This window comes from Amblyomma americanum, chromosome 8 (assembly GCF_052857255.1).
Source record: "Amblyomma americanum isolate KBUSLIRL-KWMA chromosome 8, ASM5285725v1, whole genome shotgun sequence".
Lineage (NCBI taxonomy): Eukaryota > Metazoa > Arthropoda > Arachnida > Ixodida > Ixodidae > Amblyomma > Amblyomma americanum.
Window position 1 is genome coordinate 11773673 of NC_135504.1, and position 24656 is coordinate 11798328.

At 47.8% G+C, this 24656-nt stretch overlaps 1 protein-coding gene across 3 annotated transcripts in view; it reads left to right on the forward strand.

Moving 5' to 3' along the window:
• Nucleotides 1-24656, forward strand: part of LOC144100917 (uncharacterized) — a 348220-nt gene that overhangs the window by 268793 nt on the left and 54771 nt on the right. Inside the window, exon 1 of one of the 3 annotated variants that reach the window (XM_077633829.1) lies at nt 363-639. The exons of the other annotated variants lie outside the window; for them this stretch is intronic. The gene's annotated coding sequence lies outside the window, so the exon portion shown is untranslated. Of the gene's footprint in view, nt 1-362; nt 640-24656 lie in introns of those variants that run through there. 3 annotated transcript variants of the gene reach the window in all.

The following is a 24656-nucleotide window of genomic DNA, read 5'->3' on the forward strand; positions in this document are numbered from 1 at the left end:
CTCACTCCCCATTCTGTTCCTGTGGCAGCGCGAGGGAAGCGGTGTGTGGGAAGAGAGATAAAAAAAAAAGGCGCGAAAGCCGCCGGGAGAGCAAAAGGCACCAAAGAAACCCAAAGATTCCGCAAGCCAAGCCGAGGAAATATAAAGCAGCGCGCGGCGCTCAGAACGAAATAATAAAAAAAAGAGACCTCGCAGGCCCGAAACCCCCTCTCGGAGCTCTGGGTTCGGCGTAGTCTGCCAGGTGGTCACTTACGTCATCTAAACCGCGGCTCGCGATTGGCTGAAAGCCGGCTGCGGGGGCACCGCCAGGGCGGCTCCGGATCTCCGGGTTCCGACACGGCGCTTGCTTTGCTCGCTCGCTCGCTCATCGGTCGCTGTGGTGCGTGTGTGTTGGCAGCTGCCGGTTTGTGGCGTCGACGCTGCTGTGTTTTGGGGTTGTGTGTGAGCGAACCGCGACATTCACGGAAACAAGGAGAAGAATAAAAGAAGGAAGTGGGAAGGCAAAAGAAAGAAACTGGAAAGAAGGGGAGAGAGGGACACGCGACAGTGTCTGCGTTTTGAAACTGTCGTCCACGCCGGCAACGCCGAAAGCAGCCCGAAACTCCCGATCAACTACCATCGCCGGTCGACGCACGCTCGGTGAGCCGAAGCTTGTGAGCTCCGTCTGTGTACACGTCAAACCGTGAGAGCAGCCCGCTTAAGTGAACACGGGCGGGCCGGTAGTCAGAGGTGTTGTCGTGCGGGGAAAAAAAAAACAAAACAAAAAACCATCTCACCGGTCGCTTTCATTTTAAGATCGCGTCGACCTCGAAAACAAATTACAGCTGAGGAGGTTACGGCTAATCGCCCGCCAACAGCACCGTAAGAGCTTGGCCGACCGTCTCATCTTTCCCGAAACCACCTTTCCAGCAAAGCGTAGCGTCCCTTCTGCTTTGCTGCTTTCCGCCTTGACCTTTGTTTGCCGTTCGAGCAATGCAGGAATCTTCGACTACCGCGTTCGGCCATCACAGCGCCGATCAACCGGTTCGATGGTTCCTAGTCTTCCCGATTAAGAGTCTTAACGCTGCCTCCTTTGGTAGTCCGCGTCGTCTGCTGATGCCACGTTACAACCTGTATTCAGCCAACGCCGGACAATACGCAAGTCTGCGCGCTTCGGAAAGCTATACCGGGAATATACTGTCGCGCAATCTCCTGAATTCGCCGAGGTCTTTGCTGCTGCTCGCCTTTTTATTGGCGTCAAGGCGGGCGTGATCTCTGGTCTTCGCTCGTTGGCCGGTTCACGAGTACCTAGCCCGTTCCTGGTGCCTGCCGTGTCATCCTCAGGCAACTGCATGTCAGCAGTTGTTTTGCCTCGCAGTCCGCATCCAACAGGAATTCGCTTCACCCGCCGAGCAGCATGCACATTTTCTTTTTCTGTTCGCAGTTCGAGGCGAATTTCTGGCTGAACGCGGTTGTGCTTCCGGTTTCGGGCTGTGTATAGGACGGATGTGCCGACACCTGTTGCTACCGCGTGGCTTGCGAGCCTACAGTTCGTCTTTTAACCTTTAATCCGCGCTTTGCGTCACTTGTTATTCTCATGCTTTTGACATGCGTGGGATTGTCTCTGACTAGCGAGAACCTTTGTTTGCAAACCGCGGAGATAATTTTGACACGAAGTCCTGATTGAAGATATTACGTGGTTGGGCGCATTTAGGACTCTGGGCGTTACAAAAGCAGGCAGCTAGTGCAATACTTGGCTCGCATTTGATTACTTGGGTTCTTCCGCATATAAGAATGAAAATAAGGATATTTTTATTGTAAGCTTGATTCGGGAAGTTACAAAATAAAATGCCCGTAAGGGTGGTCAAACGGGCTAGTTGGTAGCTCATATTTGGAAAAAAAAAACAGCGCACCTTTAGACACGGACAGAGGCAGATATAACGACACAGCGCTGTGTCGTTATATCTGCCTCTGTCCGTGTCTAAAGGTGCGTTGTTTTTTTTTTCCAAATAATGCCCATAAAGAGGTGCCCTAGAGAACGAATATGTACCACCGCACACATACGCATACATCCACCCCTGCCTACAAGTTAAGCGTTCCAGCCGATCCCCATTGCGGCGAGAAACCTAGTTCCCCGACAGTCGCAGGCCTGGGTGGACACCTGTTGATATCGGCTCCGGGCTCCCTTTCCGACTGTTTCAGGATGCCTCTCTTTGGCGTGGCGCGGTTTTTGCCGGTCGACATTCCGTCTGCCTCCGTGTCGCTGAGTTTATTACCCTTTGACGTGACATTTCGCTGTCGTTTAATTCAATCCGACTTCCCGGCGTTTCGGGAAGGCACGGAGAGGTCGTTCAACCCAGCGCGGCCCTATACCGCGGTGTGCGCCTGACGTTAGGCCTGACCCTCGGTCACCTGTTGCACGCTTCAGGCGACGCGGCGACTGCAACGTGGCCGCTGAACTGCACGCGGGTCTCTCGAAAGCAGGATCAGTGGCGATATGTACAGGCTGTCTCCATTTCGTTTCTATTTTTAGGTTTTGTTAGCGGAGCTCATGCGAATGCGTATGAAAAAATTGGTATGGTTTTAACGTAGCTAAAGCACAGTAGGCGTGCGAAAGTGTGTTTAGCCTGATTTGCTCATGGTTTTGCTGTGTTGGCTCGACGGCGTGTCTGGCGACAATATTACACTCAGGTTAAGCTCTGATCGAGGTTAACCTGACCTGATCTTATCTGTTTGAGCCGCAGATGGAAATTGTTGAAGACCATGATGTGCAGTGCATAGCGCGACAGTGTGCTGCAGTTTAACACGAGGCTTGTCCGGCTGCATAGCCTAGTTAATAAACAAAAAAAGGCGGCGATAGCCTAGAGCTCTCGCGCAGCGGCCTTTGAAGTTGATCTATTGGAGCCGCCGCCGGTTGAAGTCATAGATATTGACGTGACTACTTTTTGAACTTAACTTGTCGTTGCTGTTGCTAGTCAACGGCACAAGATCCAAAGATCACAAGATCCAAAGATAAGACCCAAGAAATGACAAGATCCAAAGGTGACAAAATTCTTGGCCGGTGTTGGTGGGCGTATGAGTGCTTCCCCGCTATTAGTTCGTTTTGATTAAGCGGAAGCTTCGGGCTACCTGTCAATACCATGATATGTTTTTTTTTTCTGCTTCTCAGCCGTAGTTATTCTAGGCTGCAGTTTCCTCGAGTTTAGCAATGATTATTAGGTCGCACTGATGTTTTTTTTTTCGTGCCTCTGAGTTGTAAGTTCAATTAACGTAGAACCTCGACTACATATCGAATAAAATCATTCGCGTTATACGCTAACTCCTGTATCGCTCTATGTATTGTGTTGTTCTATACCCTGTCCTTTAACACCCAGCTTTTACGCTTTTGGATGCGTTGACTTCCTAAAACGGGTGCGCGCTGTCAAAGCAGCGAAGACTCAAAGAACCGTGGTGACTTTGAGGCCATGATATTTTCACGACCACTGATAAGTCACTGCACTGTGTATTCTAGAGGTGTTTTTTTGACTGTCGATGTTTTTGTGTTTTCGGACCGGCACTGTCAGTGCGCTGAGGCTGCCGTTCGGCGCTCGGCATATGTACGTGGTAGGTAAGGCGGCAAAAAATAGAAGCAAAAAAAAAAAAGGAAGGAGTCATTTCGGACAACCCCAAGACATCCCAATGAATGTCATCTGGACTCGGCTTCGAGACGTCAGACCTCGTATAGTGTTGTATGAATAGCATCTCCACATCTTCGCGTATCCCGCTCGATTAATAGCTTTTAACCCTCACTACCCTGATAACGTCAATTGACACCACACTTGCAGCACAATACTCTAGGTATGATGCCCCAAATGTGATACATCGATTTTTGACGTCATCGTTCTTCCTCTGCGGTTTGGCACTAGCTCCATGCTAGGTCTGTTTTCGAACCTGTTAACTCACCTATATACGTTTTAGCGCAGCGTCTGCTTTCTCTGGAGTCTAGTTAAATTAGTTTGATAAATAAAAAGTAACTTAGCGTTGACAGTCGAGCAGCTGTGCACTGACGAAGCTCACAGCGTGAGCCTGAGAGGCGTGGCATGATCGATCACTGCTTCCTCTCGGCAGAAGCGGTCTTTCTTGTATTACGGCATGAGATGATTTACATCAGCATCTGTTTCGATTTGATAGCACCACGTCACAGAAACAAAGCTTGCTTGCCATGCCTTTCACGTTTGACATTTTCTTTAAACCTCGAAGGGCCCTTGTCTATCGGCGTCGGCGGTGTTCCGGTTCGAACTTCGCGTCGAAACCTGTTTTGAAATCGCCGTTAATTCCTGTATCAATTCCCGGCCACGTCATCGCGTTGCCTTCGTGTTGGGCGCTTTGAAAATGGGCCTAATAATGCAGGTAGCTTGATGCTGTGTGCTGGAGAATTATTAAGCTCCTCAGGAAAAAAAAAGTATGTACTGCTTGTATCCTGCCTGTTCTTACCTGTGGGCATAAATTTAAAATAAATAGCCGGCAAAGAAGCGAGGTAGAAATTCAGGCGAGCACTGAAGTCACCTTGCGTGCATCAAGGCGAGAGCCTTTGTGTCGTCCTCTTGAGCTCTCTAGCTCAACACGGTCGCCTCAAGGTTCTCGGTTCAAGTTACGACATACTATACCTTCGTTATATCCGGTTTCAAGTTATGACATATTACTCCTTCGTTATATCCGATGTGTTCGCTATATCCGGTTTCAAGTTACGACATATGCCTTCTAAAACACCCTCATTCCGTCGGACTAGGCGGCCCAGTAGTTAAGGCGATGAACTGCTAATCCATTGCGCTTTGCCCGCTTGGGTTCGAATTCCATCTTCGTCGAAATTTCTTTCATTTTATTTGATTGGCAGGAGGAGCGGACACTTTCTGAGGACGCACAAATCTTGTCCACAACGATGTCTTCTGCCTTAAAAATGATAGGGATAACGTTAAAGGGAGACTGAGGTCAACTTTAAGTGTGTCGGCGCCGACAATTAACTGCATTCCAAGAAGAAGTAGCTAGTTTGACCGAAAACGGAAGTGTTCATAAGGAAGAAGAAGCCGAAAATGGAAGCAGAGGTGTCGCCATCACCGGCGGATTTCGCAAGTAAACGGCATGCGTCGGCACAATTTTGCAGCTGATCACGGAGGCTAGGCTATCTGGCCGTTCACTTGAAAACGATGCTCACGGATTCATTTGCGGTACCGACGCCACGAGTTTGAATCGAGTGGCGGGAAAATTTTTGAATGCAGTTTTCTCGACATTAAGCGTGTGTCTTGCTGCCCGACAAGGTCACACTAGACAGGAAATGACAGAGAATCATTTTTTAATAATAGCAATAATTAGACCCAGTTGTTGTGAGTTTCTGTTTAGAGACGGGAAGAGACCAATTGCGGATTAGACAAGAAAAGCGAGTTATTTATAATCTAGCTCAAATCAAGAGGAAATGGACATCGGCACGAGATGCGACATTTAGAACAGATAACCTTTGGTCTTTTTAGCTAAAGGGGCAGATTTCGGAGCGAGTGGAACTCAGTCGGGAGATTAATGCGGCGAGTTGGGCGTGTTGGTACATATTTTCCAGAAAAAGCAGCGCTAAATAGACGTGGACACAGAGGCAGCGAGTCGGTTGGGCGAATGTGGTAAGGAAGTTTAGTTAGGTTAAGGTTTGAGGAGGCTGGCGTAGAACAGAGATAACTGGATGCCAATGAAACGAGATTTTGCCCAGCAGCGGTATTAGCAACTAGCTGACGGTGATGATTATGATCATGTTCTAAGATACCGTGTCTTACGAATGAGCGAACTGTACGCGGAAAACTTATCACGACGACGGAATTCATACGCTAATACGTAAAAGAGTACGTACTTTTCCCTGCGAATATTAATGTAAACCTGTTTCCTTCGCAGCTTCCACAAAATTCTAACTATAATAACTTTGATATCGTTTTGCGTTGTTCAAGGACGAACCAGCTAAACTTAAAAGTGAGAACAAAAGAAAAACTAAATATTGTGAAATGGAAAGAAATATCGCCCGGTCGAATTACCGAACAAGCAAAATTCCAATCCGACACAGCGTCTTGTACTTTCGGATTAAGATTTTATTTCGGTTGAGCTTTTAGTGCATCGGGTTCTGCTTGACTTAGACGGTCGCCGGTAGAAAGGTTTAGATCTGGCATTTAGCACCATGCGAAAAGGTCTCTGCCCTTAATTTCACTTTCTTCGTGGAACTCCGCTATGTTTTATTTTTAATTCTGACGCGGATGCCAGCTGTTTGAACAAATTATATTTTTACCTAATGTCACTTTCCTTGCCGTACCCAGTCGAAAAACACAACACAGAAATTTGTGTCGTCACAGCAGATTTTCTGTAATGTATTTGACAAAAACCTTGTGGTAACTGTAAGACGGGGGTCTATTGAAAGGAACTGGGACGACGGGATCAGCGGATCGAGCACAGACACACAGAGTGCACGGTCATCTTCGTCTCTGTCACGAATGCGCGTCTTATTTACATATATTTCCAGACAGAATTTTGAGTAGTTACCGCAGAAATGTACTACATAAAAATACTTCAAAACGACAGATAATTCTGTCGTTACAACAAAACTGCAAAATATTCTGTCGTATCTTTCACACGCTTAATTCTGTCGTTTCTTTTTTTACACTGGATAGCGTCCTTCTTTGCTGTGATTATGCGACGTTGATATATTCAAGGCAGTTTGTTTGACTAGGAACTGTATACATTGCGCTGCTCGCTGTTGAAAAGCGTCAGCAGGGGAAGCGTAAAAAGATAATGAAATGAGAACTTTCATCGCCTGCCTGGCATACAAGATGGAAACGATTGGCTGCCGCTTGCCCCTTATCTCACTCAGCTCAGCACTTAAGATAATAAGCAGCTCGCATGTGAAGACCACCGTAAGAATCACGCTCTCCTCTAACGACCGCTGGGCCAACCACCTCGTAAAATGAAAAATTCACCGTGGAGTGAATGCTTCCGTCGCGCAATGAAATATTAACCTTACGATGAAACACTGCCCGCAATTCACCCATTCCGCTCCGCTCAGGGATCGCTTCTGCCCGCAAATGGGGCAACGAGCTAACAGCCTGTTTGGGCGCACTGACAGGTATTCGCTGTTTTCCGCGCACCCACCCCAACCACCTCACCTGATTGACCGGTATAGGCTGCAGGGGAAGTCCAGAGGGCTCTCGGACTGAGGAGCCCTCCAAGAAAGGTTTTTATTCTTGTTATTAAATAAAGTTTATCCTCCTCCGCGTGAGAAATAACTTCGACAGGACCTCGTTGTAACGAAATAATGAATATAACGAAGGAATGACGATTCCCCTTGGAAACTTGGTCAACACGGGCTACAACGAAGTTACGGCTACAACGAAGTAATCGCCTTCGTTATAACAATGCTCAACTGTAGTTACGAGGGAAAGAGAGACGCAGTAACTACCACACTTCTAGGTTAACACCTCAAACACACCGTGAGGAAAGGGATGAAGGAGGGAATGAAAGAAGGAAGTGAGAAAGCGGCGTTGTGTGGTAAAGCTCAGGATTAATGTCAATAATCGTATTGGGTTACTTAACGCACACTTTCATCGCACAGAATACGAAGTTGTGTTTTCAGTTTACGTGGGGACTGGATTCCACATCCTCATGCTGAGAAACAGAACGCCTTGACTACTGAGCCATAGAGGCGGGTTCGCTTAACTGCCGTCTTACGCGTTCGGTGCATACATTTAGCCGCATTCGATGAAACAGCTTAAACGCCATATTCTATTCGACGAAAAGCGAGCTCGAGACTAAAAGCAATTTACTTCTGGGAAGTGAAAAGAGTATAGAAGAAGGAAACAGCTGGGGCGTTGCGAGCGTTCTAGCTAGACGAGCTGGCAGACACCTTGCGCTGGCATATTGATGCGATGACCTAGTTAAGAAGAAGGGGAAGAGTAGAATGAAGTGGGGACTGCGAATGACATGCACGGGCTCGGAAAACACACGATGAATCGCTTTGGCTGTAGTAAATCACGCCTACATGTACAGCGCATCCGTGTGGAAGATGATGGGGGGGGGGGGGGGGGGGGGAGACGTACGTGACTCGTGACATCAGGGTGGACCCATTCTAAGGGCAGAAAATGACTCTTCCGAGAAAGCGACTAAGCAGAGTGAAACTAAGGAGCCGAAGTGTGTTTGTGCGTTCGTTCCTTCACTCACTATCACTCACTCACTCACTCACTCACTCACTCACTCACTCACTCACTCACTCACTCACTCACTCACTCACTCACTCACTCACTCACTCACTCACTCACTCACTCACTCACTCACTCACTCACTCACTCACTCACTGTTTGACTCGTTTTGTGTCGATCCGTAACTCTTTCAAGTAGTTAATTAGTCAATCGATCAATTAATCATAGAGCCGTGCCCTCGCGAACATCACCTTTCACCTTCCAGTGTTTTTCTATCGGACTCACAGACAGGTAAATCTGTGGCGCGTTCACTAAGATGGGTAAACTGCTCCATCAGGCGATCAAAGGCCAGTCGCCCTACAAGTCAGCACGCCATGTTTATAATGAACAGACATATAGACAAGCTCGTCGACAAACAGGTCTGTCACTCGCGTTTCCCTACAAATCCTGTCGAAAATAATTTTTTGAAAACATTAACCGTACCACAGATGTCCCTGTCACTTCGCTCAGGAGGAGGATGGCACACCTGGGAGCTTTTTTTTTTTTTTCAGCGAAGCTCTCGCAGGAGCATCACCTTCGCTCCGTTTCCCCGTTGTGCGCGGGCGTTGAAAGGCAGCTGAAACCTAATTTTAGGCCCTGTTTTTGTGGACGGCCTAGCGTGCCTTGAGGACCCTGTGTTTCGTCTCTCTGTCTCTCTTTCTCTCTGTCTGCGTTTCTCTCTGCGTTGCTCGGTGCGACGCGCTAAACAAGGTGAGAAAGGACCCCAGTTCACACCGTATACGGTCCTCGTAAATCTTCCTGGTTCGGGAGAATACAATCCGGAACGCTGGAACGTGCACGTCGTGATAATTTTGTTCCTCGCGACGCCTTTAGCGAGTTCTGGTGTGCGCGCCGGCTTTGTATGGTTTTATTTATAAATATATAGAACCTAAACACGAACACGCCTAAATGGGAGTGCCCGCCGCGGTGGCTCAGTGGTTAGGGCGCTCGACTACTGATCCGGAGTTCCCGGGTTCGAACCCGACCGCGGCGGCTGCGTTTTTATGGAGGAAAAACGCTAAGGCGCCCGTGTGCTGTGCGATGTCAGTGCACGTTAAAGATCCCCAGGTGGGCGAAATTATTCCGGAGCCCTCCACTACGGCACCTCTTTCTTCCTTTCTTCTTTCACTCCCTTTTTTATCCCTTCCCTTACGGCGCGGTTCAGGTGTCCAACGATATATGAGACAGACACTGCGCCATTTCCTTTCCCCAAGAACCAATTATTATTACTAAATGGGAGTAAAAAGGGAGTGGGCTGCCATCTAGGGCTCTCCGTTTAATAAAACAGGGCGGTTGCATTTCGATGGAGGCGAAGCGCAAAGGCGTTCGTGTGCTGTGCGATGTCAGTGCACGTTAAAGAATCCCAGGTGGTCTAAATTTCCGGAGCACGTCACTACGGGCTCCCTCATAGCGTGAGCGGCTTTGCGACATTAAACCCCCATAAACCGCAAACCATATAAGCCATAAATTCCTTCGTGTTTACAGTGTACTGATATAATCGTCCCGCTGCGGACGGATTCAGGTGCAGAATTTGTTTAGCGAGTCTTTAACCACTCACCTAGCAAGAAATAAATGACGTGACGCTTTGTTGCACAGAATTTGATGTTTTCACGTGTCCTTATTTCTGTGCCTCGTTACAGCCCTTTGTTTTTAGGTTTAGGTTTAGGCGGGTTTAACGTCCCAAAGCGACGCAGGCTATGAGGGACGCCGTAGTGGAGAGCTCCGGATAACAGCCGCGAAGATAGAGACGAGACAATCGAGTCCACAGCTTGTCGCCATTGTAGACGGGAGTCAGTAATGGTGGCAAAAAAGCGCATGAGTCTGAATTGACGAATGCAAGAGTGACCAAGTCTATCTTCAACCGCGCATAACGTCTTCCTATACCTGGAAGCAGGACGAAGGCAGATTTTTCCACCGAAAGAGACAATCCCACACCTTGAAGGTAACCTTGTACCAAAAGTAGGGCCTGTCAAGCTATCAAGGCTGGTCGTCTGCATATATAGACATACGCACATGCGTGTAATTCTTCTGCACTGAATCGGGGGGACCAGCCACTACAATGTTAAAAAGCATGGGGGAAAGAAAATTTCCCTGGGGTACGCATCGCGATACAGCCCTTTCGTTGCTTATGGTACTCCCTAACCGCACTAGAATTGCACGATCACAGACAAAAGAGTGAATGAATCTTAAGAGACGGCCCTGTACGCCAGTGTCTTGTAAACTATTCAGTATTGAGCTCCGAAGGACACTATGATAAGAACCGCCGCGGTGGCTCAATGGTTACGGCGCTCGGCTGCTGACCCAAAGGACGCGGGTTCGATCCCGGCCGCGGCGGTCGAATTTCGATGAAGGCGAAATTCTAGAGGCCCGTGTACTGTACAATGTCAGTGTACGTTAATGAACCTCAGTTGGTCTAAATCTCCGGAGCCCTCCACTTTGGCGTCCCTCATAGCCTGTCGCTTTGGGACGTTAAACCCCCATAAACCAAACTAAACTGAACACTATTATAAGCCTTTGCGACGTCAAGGGAAATGGCAAGTGTGGAAAGGCCGAAAGCCCTTTGATGTTCAATGTGGCTTAGCAAGTCCAGGACGTTATCTTGCGCACTTGAACCTCGGCGAAAACCAGTCATACATGTTGGTAGTGCCTTGCTGTCTTCGAGCCACCGCGATAACAACATTGTTTTGCTCTCCAGCTCCTACATGATCCCACAACGAATTTGCGGGATCGAATCACGGCCGCTGCGATCTGATGGCGTCGAAATTCTGCAACCCCTGTGTGTTAGGTTAAATGTCGGGGCACGTCAGAGAACCCCAGGTGGTCAGGGTTATTCCGGAGCCGTCCAGTAACTCGTCCTTCATAGCCGACATGCGACATTGGGCCGTGAAGTCCCACAAACCACTGCATACAACCACTGTCTATGTGCTGCGCTAGACACATGTACACTTTACGGTAAAGAGCACTAGATGGGGAAAATTACTCCTGAGCCCTCTGCTAAGGAGTTCCTCATACGCAGATGCAACTTCGGGACGCTAAACCCCACATGACATACTATATTGCTGTTGTTTTTCATCCAAACTTGCCTACTTAAAGCAAGAAGAAAGAAAGGCCAGACATTGCGTGTCACTGGAGTGTCATGCCCAGAAAGGACCCAAGTGACGACTACAGTAATTGCCTTCCCTCCAAGTGCAAAAGAAAGGCAGAGGCTTACTTGGGAGTCATCGCTTACGGGCTGCGTAGCCGGCCACGAAGTGCAGCTGCCGGCACAAGGATCTATGGGGCGGCGGGTGCGTGACGTGTTCCCTGGGTTACGCACGCGCTTTTCGGCGAGTGGGAGTCTCCTCCGAGATTCAAGACCAAGGTCGCAGCTGGCAGGCACCGACAGAGCCCTCTTTAAAGCCAGCTGCGTGGGACGCAATCCCACGTGGCGTCAGTTTCGAACTGCGCATTAATCCGCCAAGGGAAAGTTCACGAAGGGGGAGATCGAGATGCACTTGGCCTGGCGAATGGAGTTGTGGCGAGCTTCTGGTTTTATCGAAACTTTACGCGAAGTCTACGGATGCGTGATGAGGATATTGCCGGCAGCATTTTTTGTTTGTACCGAAATGCCGGGTAATGCGAATATTTTAGCATTCGCGCTGATTTAGTTTCGGACGATTAAGTGTTTGTCTTGTAATGATAACGAGAATGCCACAATCGGAAGTCACGAGACGTGGCATGCGTTTAAACTTTCAGAGGACGTATCGGCCGTGACAAAAACATTGCAACTTTCAAAGCACATAACGACCGACGCAAGAAAATACTAAACTAAGAATGAAAAACACATCTCTGAAGGTTACAAGACGCTAAATCAGGGAGCTACTAGTACTAGTATATAAGGGAGCCGTTCTCTTGCGGTATGTACTGGCTGGGTTCTTTCCTAGGTTTGCGAGCGTCAACAGTGCGCGAATACAGCACGAGAGGCGGCCTTTCAGGTGACAGCCTTCAAAACCTAGTGTAGAATAGCCTGATACGGAATAGTCTAATATGAGACGTGGGATAACCTTATATGTGGTACGGAATAGCCTGGTGTCATGTGGTAGGAACGCTTTGAAATTTGTGCATGCATAAGCGGTCATGCCACGTGACACGAGGGTGAAGTGACGTAGCGTCTCACAGCTTCACATATCTTTCCAGCGTTTCACATCTCGGCTTGGGCTGGCCGTGCCAGTACGATTAAACTCATTTTCACTGGGACGGAATGATAGCCGTTCTTATCTTTGATACTGTGCGTGAAAGAGTGGAACTCGCTCCCTTGTATGTATAGTAGTAGCCGTTTTATCATATTTAGAATCCTGTAACCTCAAGCGATCTGTTTTTCATTTTTAGTTTCGTATTTCTCTCTTCAGTCGTAATGTGCTTTGAAACTTACAATGTTCTTGTAATGGCCGTTACGTGCTTCTGAAAGTTTAAATTTATGCCACGTCTCGTGACTTCCGATTGTGGCATTATTGTTATCTTTCCCATATATTGGCTACAGTTGCTAATCTCACTAATATTATAATAATTATAATTGGTTTTCTGGGGGAAAGGAAATGGCGCAGTATCTGTCTCATATATCGTTGGACACCTGAACCGCGCCGTAAGGGAAGGGATAAAGGAGGGAGTGAAAGAAGAAAGGAAGAAAGAGGTGCCGTAGTGGAGGGCTCCGGAATAATTTCGACCACCTGGGGATCTTTAACGTGCACTGACATCGCACAGCACACGGGCGCCTTAGCGTTTTTCCTCCAAAGGAACTGCCCGCAGTCCCTACCAGCGAGTCACTTCATTACCGACTCTGCTCATTGGGAGGCTCTATTGCTCAGCCCCGACCCGGGGATACAGATCAAGCTCCTCCAGCTGGCTGAAGACGCCGCCGCTGCCCAAGGGATAGCGGCCGCCGTTTAAGCGGGGGGCGACTTCGTGTCGCTCCTCTATATCCGCTGGAAATAAAGTTTCACAACCAACCATAAAAACGCAGCCGCTCCGGATCAGTATTCGAGCGCCCTAACCACTGAGCCACCGCGGCGGGACGCTAATATGCGCTCTTCTCGATTTCTGGTCCCTGTTCCAACCAGTCATTGATTCATACATAGCCTGTCATCTTGGTTTGCTTACTTTTATGTTTAGCACATTGCCTTTCATTGTGAATTTTACGTGTTTCTGTTCGATGAATACCTCCCCCCCCCCCCCCCGTCTTATGTAATCCCCACAAGGGCCCTAAGGGTATCTGAAACAAACAAATAAATAAAGATAATCCAGGACGCAAGCCGTCCCGGTATGTCCTCTTTGAAAAAAAATTGGGTATAAATTTCGTTTCTCTCTCGCGACTGAGGTTTTAGTATTGCTCGAGATAAAAAAATGAATAAAAAAATCTTCCTCTACTTTTTTTTTTGTTAGCACGCGTATTGTGATTCTCGGTCCCAAACACAAGGACGGTTGGGGTGGCAGGGGCGATGCGCGGAGACATTGAACACTGCTCAGCCAGGTACTACAATGGGGAGGAGGGTTGATGGATCTCTCGGGCCGTGTAGTGACGCAGACCCGAGCGCAGTAGTCACAATGGAAGGACACAGATACGCGAATGCACGCCACGGCAGGAGCGAACGGTGATGGAGCTGCGAGTTCTTCGGCGAGAGCCCGAAGCGCAGTGCGCTGAGACTGCTGCACACGAGGCTTTCGGGACGCGGAAATCCGACGCCACCCGTTGTGCGCTCTATTTGTTACCGAGTAGACGGTCTAGTCAAACGAAATGTTATCTCCGTCCAGCCAAAGCCGACACTCAATGCAACCGTACCAATGGATGTGTAGCGGACTTCTGGCGTTAACAGTGTCCGACATTATTGGACAAAAAATTTTCACCTGTACGGTGCTGGTATAGAAATATTGAAGGTAATGGTCCGTTCTTCCGACATGTAGGAAAAATCTTTGTTTTGTACTGCTTCCATCGCTAGTATCAAGCAGTTAAGGCTGTCATAGAAAACCAATGGGGAATGCTTTTGACGATAGCAAAAACGTGAATAGCAAAACAAAAAAATCAAGTCTGCCGACGGGAGATCTGCCCGTATATATTGATTGTTATAGTCAAATCTTACAATACATAAAAAATTGCGCTCATAAACTCTTTCCCGTTCAAAAATGCTTTTGTCCAGAATTGTTGTGTATGGATGTGGGAGTGGCAGTGCATCGTAACAAAAAATGGCCGCGTTTACGTGCTTGCCAATGGAGCTTTTATGTCAGTGGTCCTAGGCTGTGGGGGCAGTCAGCCACGTAGTCAGCCACGTGTAACCATGTGCTCACCAAACGCGACCACCTCAAGTCATGTCTGTGTAGGCACTGCCTGCCATGTGTGGTAATCTGCAGTCATATTTTGCGTGTAATCAATAAGGCACGCAGATCATAATACGAGTGGGCACCCTCAAGAATGTGCCACGTGGAGTCGCGTGTTAACTACAGGTGACCACGTGTAGGCATGTGCCACGTGCAGTATGGACCACCTGTAGTCACGTGTGCTAATGTTTGGCATGTAATGAGCCAGGCACGGGAGTGGGTACTATCGAGAATGTGCCACGTGTAGTCGTGTGCTGGCGACAGGTGACCACGTCTACTGACCAGCAGCCGTGCCATGTGCAGTCGGACTGACGTGAAGTCAGTCCAGCTGCTCTCGCGGAGGCACCGCTGTCATGTCGCTCCGCGCGACAGCCAGTATTCTATGAGTTCCTTCTTGTGTATGAAACACTACTTGGAAAATTAAGCGTTCTTGTCGTAGTATGGCGGTTCTTTTGGCGTCATTCTGACGTTATACTGCGCATTTTGTTAAACTGACGTGATCAGCTTTGCGACAGTTATTTTACATTCGCTTATTGACGATATTTGTCAAGCTGTCAGCTGTTCATACCTGTGCGTGATTGACTATACGGCTGTGGTTTGCGTTGTGATAAAGCCGCTCTGCGGATCACGCGAAAGGTCATTGGATATTGGATGTTGTTGCTGGCGTTGGCAGCAAGAAAGGCTCTAATTTTTCTCTGCCTTTCTGGCATTCATTTTTTTTAGCTTGGTTTTATGGGGTTTAACTTCCTAAAGCTAACTCACGCTATGAGGGAGGTTGTAATGGGGAGCTCTGGATAATTTTCACCACATGTGCGGCTCTTTAACGTGCACTGACATCGCACAGCACATTAGCCTCTAGCATTTCGCCTGCATCGAAATTCGACCGCCGCGGCCGGGATTGAACCTGCGTCTTTCGGGTCAGCGTCCGAGCACCATACCCACTGGGCCTTTATTTAGTAGCAATGAGCCACCCTTCCTTTTTTTTTAAATTCAACTGTAAATGTACTTTTACTCGTATCGTCGCGATACCTAGAAATGGTCACCTATTTTGCTGCACTGCCTCCAAAATTTTGGTTCACTATTTCTGTGTTTTCACGTTTGCACACGGCAGCGTTAAAAAAGAAGAAAAGCTTTGGTCTCGCCGTCCAGTATGAACTGCAGTCGAGCCGTCAATAAAGCCTCTCCGACGGCGGTCGCAAGAGCTGCACCAAATGGCGCCCATATACTATAGCCTTCATATTGTACACATGTGTCTGTGTGTATGTGTACGACAACAGGGCAGCCGCGACAGCCTTTCAGTCACAACGATCGCTCACCGCGTATACGCCCCCCTTCCCCACCTCTTATTAAGCGACCGTCCAACACAGGTAGATGGGCTCGCACGCTAGGCGCGTATAATCTGCCGCAGCTATGAGCGGCGCTTGCATCAGCTTACTTCCACCTGGCGTGCGTGCGCTCGGGGAGAGCTTCATGCACACGCTGATCGCACCTTCCCCACCTCTTCTTTACTGCCCCCCCCCCTCCCCTCGCACTCGAGCCGGTGGCGTGCGAAAGAAACTCCTCGTAGCTCGAAAAGGCTTTGGAGAATAAGCGCACCTGTTGCATGCCCGTCAGCGCACAAACACGCGGCTGCGAAAGGCCCCTGAACGAGACTTTCGGTTTTGGTGACTCCTCTGGCCTAAAGCAAACATTTCTAAGTTTTATTCGGGTCTAAAGGCTTTTAATTGATCGCTTAAAAATAAAAAGGGTGCCCAAAAGGCAAAAATTATCGAACGCCCCTCTCGTAAACTTTCTCTGGGCGAGTGTTTGGAGTAATCCTAAATACGTTCGCTTCAGTATGGCAATGGGAAAAATATTTGTTTAAGATTCACTTTGATATTACTCATACGCCGTATAACAGAGTGGGTTCCAAGGAAAGGTGACCGTAGCAGGGAGCGGCAAAGATGTAGGTGAGCGAAGGAGGTTGCGAAGCTTGCGGGGAATGATGTGGCCACAGATGGACTGACGATGATGGGGATGATGCGTCACGGTGTTCATCGTGCATTAACAGCTGCTGCCATTTATACATCTGTTCCTGTAGTCTACGTTCTTCGCGTAGGCCGAGTCTCACTCATGTCCCGCCGACAATTCCTGTACGTTACGGTACGTTAGGTTCTGCGGCTGTATAACGCCAGGCGCGGCTTACAACGCTGCTGTGGGCGGCTTTTTTCTCCGTTTCGTTATAAAAGCGAAAGCTATACTAGGCTATGTTGACAAGGTCTTGTCTGCAAAACGTGTCCGCAGCAGTTGTGAGGAACTTAGAAGAGGTAGCGCCAAACAAGTGGTTGTAATCGAAAGAGGATTATGTGAGGATGCTGCGCAAAAAGAAACTAGCTCTATAGAGTGATTAGTTAATTAAAGCCAAAAATGTCCAAAAAGTGCGCGGAGCCAGGGCAACGTGTGGCGCCAAATTTGAAAACGAAACGTGGCGCCAAGTTGGAAAACTCAAAATGGGCAATGGATGGAACTTGATTAAGTAAGACAATTAATTGTGGTAATTGGGAAACTTGATGAATTTACATCAGTGCTTAATCGAGTAAATGTGAGGACAAGAGACAAGTGAAGCGAAGAGAGGTGACGGGTGAAGCAAAGAGAGGCAAAGAGGCGCAAAGAGAGGCAAAGAGGGGCAAAAAGGGGAAAAGAGGGGCAAAGAGGAGAAAAGAGAAACGAGGAGGCATCAGTGCTTTCGCATTCCTCCAATGCGGGCTACCGCAGTGACCTCAAACGTTCTTTTTTTCAGACTTTCGTGTTTACATTCCGGCATTTCTTTTCAGCCATAGCGTCTCTACAGCGGACGTGCGCGCAAATTTTATATACACGCATACGATGTTCTGGCGAGTGAGATTGTTCTGAACCTTGTCGACCTGTCACTATCTATGTTACAAGGCAGAAACGAGCGGCGTTATACATTCCGGTTGTACCTCTACCCTCGCATACCTCCCTTCCTCCTCCCGTTCCTCCTCGCCACAAAACATCCGCCAGCTGTCACAATGTGGAGCGTTTCGCGTCGACTGTTTTGCCATGCTGTTGGCATAAAGGAGCTGGCTAACTAAATGTCAACACGCACTCTATAATTCTCGTGAAAGAATTTAGCGTCGCAATTGCCTTCTCCAAAAGCAGAAGAAATATAAATTTCGTGATCTTCTGAAAAGAAAAGTTTCCGCCACTGTCTGAAAGACGTTGAAGTAACGAGTGATAGCTGTTTGGTTTACTAGAATTGATATGAATGAGATTAAATTGAGGTACAGCAATGAAAATACGAATTTATACGTTTATTTTCGCACATGTTAATTATTGGCCGACATCTTGGATTTATAAGTGACGTCATCAGGCAGTAACCAATTGGATGTATCAGTGACGACACCAATAAATCACCAATTTGATATACTAATGATGGAACCAAACAATCACCTATTGATTTTCTATATCAATTTACTATGGTGGCCGCCATCTTGAATTCCTCGGACAGAAAAATTCACGCCGAAGGGAGGTGGCAGCAGACTACAAGAAATCGAGAAACGTGATGAGTAAGATCTAACGCTCTGAAAATAAATGCATGTAACACCGAGCAGCTGTAGCAGTGGAACAATAAGCGACATCAACAGGCACAAAGCCTGACACTTTACGCCTTGCCGCCGATGCGTTCAGGCCATGTTTTACATGAGCTGTGCTGCATTACATTGTTGCTAGCGGAGCTATTCATGCGCGCTGAAGTGGCCAGGATTTATAAATAGGCTGCCCGATCTCACGTGTGGGACGCTAATGGGTTCATCCCGTTTATTAATTATTCTTTTTTCGAATACATTGTTTTGCGAGTTCCCATTGGCCATCTCCGCCTTTCATATGATACTGGAGCCGGCGATTGGCATTGCTGACTTCATAGGCGGCATCTGCGATTGGAAAAAGAGCAAAATAGGAAAAACAAATTTTCAATTATTCTCACTCCCACCGCTCACTGTCCAGTCGAATGCAGAGAGAAAGCACACGGGCGGCTTTTGCCTCCATCGAAACGCGGCCGCAGCGGTCAGGTTCGAATCCGGGTACTCCGGCTCAGTGGCCGAGCGCCCTAACCGCTGAGCAACCGCTCCGGGCGGAGCCCAATGGTACTGGGTTGCCAAACTATCAAACACCATCATTTGCAGGCGGCTTCAACACAGAGGCGAGCTTCCAAACCCTCGTGACTTTCTTCTAAGAACCGGTACATGCGTGTTTACAATTTTTAATAATAATAATAATAATTGGTTTTTGGTGGAAAGGAAATGGCGCAGTATCTGTCTCACAATTTTTAAGAGAAAGTTTTATTGGCCGCGAACTTGCGATTTCGCCGTGGCAGTGCTCCGAGGAGGCACATGACGTCACAACGCGCGCCTCGCCGCGGATATTTCTCTCTCTATCGCTCTCTAGTCACAACTGCGCATGCGCCACTAGTAGCACCAAGCCACAGGTGTTCCGCCGCTGCGCAGCGCCGCGCCTTCCCTCAAAATCCAACTTTTAGTTTTCTCTTTCTTCTTTCCCTCCCACCTTTATCCCATCCTTTAGGGCGTGGTTCTGGTGTCCTCTGAGATATGTGTGACGGTTACTGTGCCATTTCGTTTCCTCAAAAACCAAACAAAACAAGTGAGCCGACGGGGCTCATAGAGTCCATTGATATGCGTCCGCATGTCAAGGGAGCCAGTTATGCGCCCTTCCTTTCTTCAAATCCATCGCTGTCTAGAACATTGTCAACGCCAACGCCAGTGAACACAGTGAACGCCGACATCTTTCGCTTTGTATATCCTGAATTACCTGAGCCAATCCACAATAATTTTTCGACGATTACTCTAAGTGTTTGTTCACGTTATTTCTGGAGTTAGCTTTGTCAACCACGCATAAGCTTAATGTCACGTATGATACGGACATTGCGAAAGCGGATACACGGAGAACAACATATGGGACTGCAGTGCTGAGAACGTTAGTCGGAGTCAGCCAAGAAGCTGTCAAAAGACGCAGAACAGCGCCTAGAGGAAAAGGAGGGTGTGAAAGAAGGAAGAGAGAAAGAGGTGCAGAAAGAGGTGCTCTGTTCTGCGGGTTCTCTTTCCTCCCTGTCCTCCTCGCACACCAGCTGTGGCTGCGGTTAAGCTATCCACCGAAATATGAGACAGTTACTGCGCCATTTCGTTTCCTCAAAAGAAGCAGCTGCAAGAGTTCTCTGCCGCGTTGACAAGGTGCGAAGAAGAGTACAGGACGGATGTTCGCGAAAAGTGCGCGCCGTGCATGGGATGCCATGCCGACGGGATTTTTTTTTCTCGCAAATTCAGACAGCCGGAAAAACCGGACACACCCAGGACCGCAGTGATACTGTGAAGTTTTCTCTTCGAACGAAGGATCGCTTACAGCAGTGTTCAACCTATAGATCTGTTGAGACACGCTGGTTAGAGCGTACGAGCTTGAGTTGGACTCTTCACTTTGCAGTGAAACACGAACCACCTTTGCAGGCTGAGTTGTTCGGATCTGGGTTTGCCCCCGAAGGGGCGCAGCGTTGTTTGCGGAGCCTCCTCCAAGCACACACCCCTGAAGAAGCCGGGCGCCGGGCCGGGGGTGGCTTGTACCCATTTTTACCGGTGGGTGTCCGGCGGTGCGTTTCGAACCAACCACCTCACCCAAGCCGAAGCGGACGGCCAGACCACTAGGCCATGACTGCGGAAGTAGCTTTTTCTTTTACTCAAGGTAGGGTCGAAGACCCATCTTCCGCGCATTTCACGCAGAATAAGCCGAGCACCAGGCCAGGGGAAAACTTGTACCCATTGTATCACCGGTGGGTACCTAGCGGCACTGGGGATCGAACTCCGCACCTCCCGCATGCGAGACAGAGGCTCAAACGACTAGGCCACCGCTGAAGTCAAAAGTGTGTGGATGTCCGAGCTGAACGTGCAGAAGCGCACCGCTAGCGAAGCTGCTGGCTCATAAAGCGGAGATGCCCAGTGGCCAAGCGAGTTAGAAACAGAGAGGCTAAGCCAAGTATGTAAAGTAGCTAAGCGTTCGCGAAATGGAAGAGCAAAACCTAGTAGCTATTTGTGTGTCAGGTTGGCTCGTCGCGTGCATAAAATATCTGTAAACGTGCCTGTGAAAGCGTTACCGTCGTCGTTGCGTGCGTGCACCAGACCGACCTTAACTGCCGGAAACGCTGCTATTCCAACCAGCTTTCGCTGCATAATGCGCTAAGCCGGTAAGCTTAGCGGTGCTGTTTTTTTATTTTCTGCTTTTTTGTGTCTTGGCGTGTTAATGAACCTGCCTCTACCTATTCCAAGCGTTTATTTTTATGTGTTTATTTTTATTTTATTTATCCTTTTTTTTGCTTGCAACGAGACAAACGGTGTTCAAAACGAACGCTGAACGCTGCACCTTTCGTCAGACGACAGCTCAAATTATTCCTTTTATTCATTCTCTTCGCCGTAGCTATGTTTCATGAATCGATTTTAAGAACTTTAGCTCTTACTCATCACGTATATCGATTTCTTGTGGTCTGCTACCATCTCCCTTCGGCGTGAAAATTTTAAAGTCCGAGGAATTCAAGATGGCGGCCCCTATAGTGAATTGATATAGAAACCAATTGGTGGTTGATTGGTGACGTCTCTGATACATCCAATTGGTGATTGATTGGTGACGTCACTTATAAACACAAGATGTCAAATTCGTATTTTCATTGGTGTACCTCACTTTAATCTCGTTCACATCAATTCTAGTAAACCAAACAGCTAATGCTCCTTACTTCAACGTCTTCCAGATGGTGGCGGCATTTTTTTTTATTAATGAACTACCGAGGAAAAAGGAGGTTACCTTGTTCACGCGGTCCTTTCCTTCCAAATGAATACTGCCCACTCCTCCGCCCGATCACCCGTCCTTTCGATGAAACTCGGCGTTGAAAGTGCGTACACAATCTTCGTCTTCAGCGCGTTTGAGTAATCTTCCGTTTCGAACTTGATTAATGAACACTGCTTTGTCGCGTGTCCGAAAGATAACGTAATACCTGTACGTTCCTTGCTCGCACTACACAGCTTTGTAGAAAGTAGATCTGCTGGCAACTAATAAGGTCCTAAAGCCCAAGTCTTTTGAAGCATGACAATAACCTACGGCCGACGCGAGTCCCTTGACATCACCGAATCGCAGACCGGTCTTAGGCGAACGGGGGCTGCGTTCTGAAACGGTCGTTTTTGAATTCACTCTTCTCAACCTCTCTACAATTGGTAGCTAAAGCTTGTGACGTCATGACCGGTAGCTGGATTGAAGCGGTATTCGCTGGTTAGGGTACTAGAGGCAGGGCCGCCGACCAATCTCAGGAAAGCTCAAGAATAAAGCTGAAAAAGTATTTTTAGAATGCGACTGATTTGTCTAAAAGAACGCGCTCAGTTCGTCGCCGTATTCGCGCGTACCATAACCTTTATGAGAGGAGTCCAATGCATTCAGCGCAAGTCACTCTCTCGAAAGAAATTTACAACTCCTCGCTGCAGTGATATAGGCTATTTACAATGTAGAGGAACGGGAGAGCATGCCTGCATAGCTTGATGACGCGTAAAAGATTATGTATATGAACCGTAAGTTATGAAGAACCCTTTGCTGGTGATTTTTCATTGACATATACCTTTCACAGCATTGAATTCAGCTTATGAGAAGAGTCTGTAGCCGGTACACCGGTCACCATGTTGTGAATGCTTGTGCAATTAAACCCTTGCAATTAAATGACATGGTGAGCGAGAATACTTCAGATATTTCTAAACAATTGTCTGTTTTCTATAACTGGTGCGCATTCGTCGTTACGTCAAGCGAGCCGCAAATGCTTTCACCGCCTTCATCAGTTACAAGCTACCGCCCCTCTAATGGCAGACCCCAGCCTTGTAATGAGGCTAGCCTGTCTATATGTTGGTTAGGTTAGCAACCCTTACTCCCTCTTATCTATCAGGACGGAGCGTCTTTGCCGCGCTGGCATTCGGTGTGCCATCACGGGACGCTGAAACCACTCGCTCGTCCATAACAAGAAATACATAGGACAAGGTAGGGCGCCCTGTGAGGGATGTTGTGGAGCTCCTATTATCTTTGAAAATCGTGTCCCATTATTTCTTAAAGTGTTTTTAATATCAGTTATAGTTTCTTGGGTTAGTTGTATTAATAATTTGTGTATTTAACATACAATATATTTGCAGACGCAATGTTCAGTTTACTTATAATGATATTTGTTGCGCAAAATAGCAAACGAAGGGCGAGAGCAAAATGTAGACTATTGGTCTTCGTAAATTATAATACTTCGGTTACATATGATCAAATATATGTTTGTTCGCACCCAGTAACTATTTATTACACTATGGCAGAGCGGTGAATAGGTAGAGCCCCGACGCTATCGATCACAATAGAGCACACCTCGGCAACGCCTGCTGTGCGTCACTGCCCTACAGCACTTCGGCAAGAAGGCCGTATGGCACCTGACGCGTGGCTAATATTTAGCGCCCACGAAAGCAATTGCTGTCAATTTACGCAGCGCACAGCGTCTGCTGTTGCTGGCAGCCATTTTTCTCACAGGGGAGGTTCTGTTATGCGTCCCGCCTTAGTCGGTTCTCCCTCCCCCACTTCTCTTCCCCCTCCGCTTCCGCCCGTGAGCCGAAACAAACCCTTTGCCTCTTCCGCTCAAATTTGCACACCGTACTGCCCGCTGTCATTCCAGAAGAAAGTTCTGAGTGCGAATTGTGCTTTTTCCAAACCGAATTGTATACGAATAGAATATTTGTGTGATATTCGTACAAAACGAATATTCATGCAAAGAGCTGCCGACAGCGCTGTAAGGCGTGAAAATAACTCTGGAGCTTTCGAAAGACACAACAGTAATGCCCACTGTGGCACATGCGACACGAATTGAGTATATTAAATCTACGACCGTCATGTTAACGCATAGGAAAACTATCTTTTGGTACCGATAGCGACAGCGCACAAACTAACGCCAAGTGTAGGTGATGAGAGGGACGAGACTTTGAAAAATGGCCTTCGAGATCAAGCATTCCAGCAGAGTTTGCCAAACCAGGCTGACTAAACTAAAAAAGAGGGGGAGGGGGAGAAGCTTAGGTAACAAATGAAAGAAAGTGAAGAACCGCTGCATTGACAGCCTCGCGTACAAGTCACCCTTTGTTGTCGGCAGCGCTGAAATTTTTTTCGCTGTGAAAAGTTTCCTCGTTTCATCCTTTTCAATTATTTTATGAAACTGTGTGGTCATTTGGTAATATAGCGAAGGGAAGCCAAGTTCTCCACCTGGACCACAGAACCAGGAACCAAACCGCCTGCGTGAATCATGCTTGCGCACATCGAGGTGCATATGTAGGCGATGCAGGCATTTGGGCAGTTCTTGCATCGTGTCGCATGTGGGGTTAACGTCCCAAAGCTGCATGTGTGCTATAAAGGACGCTATAGTACAGGGTTCCGGATTCATTTCGGCCGCCTAGGGACCTTTTACTTGCACCGAAATCGCATAGCACACGGGCGTGTTTCTACGCTGAAAATTGAAAATTCATTTTGAGGAAAGGATATGACGTAGTAACTGCCTCACATATATCGGTGGACACTCGAACCACGCCGTAAGGGAAGGGATAAAGGAGAGCGCCCTCATCGAAATGTGGCCACCTCGGTCGGTATTCGATCTCGCGTCCTTGGGCTCCACACACAAACGCCATAGCACCGAGGCACCACGGCGGGTCATTCAATGAGTTCTCGCTTGTACAAATAAATAAATAAATAAATAAATAAATAAATAAATAAATAAATAAATAAAAGATAGAAAGAAAGAGAAAGAAAGAATGAAAGGAAGGAAGAAAAGAAGAAGAAACAAAAAAGAAAGAAAGAAAGAAAGAAAGAAAGAAAGAAAGAAAGAAAGAAAGAAAGAAAGAAAGAAAGAAAGAAAGAAAGAAAGAAAGAAAGAAAGATAGTGAGTGAGTGAGTGAGTGAGTGAGTGAGAAAAGGACACCCTCCTTTCTCTGTTCACCGCAATTATTTAGTACCAGGGATGTTCGTATCGTATCCAGCAGTACTGGGCCCACTTCC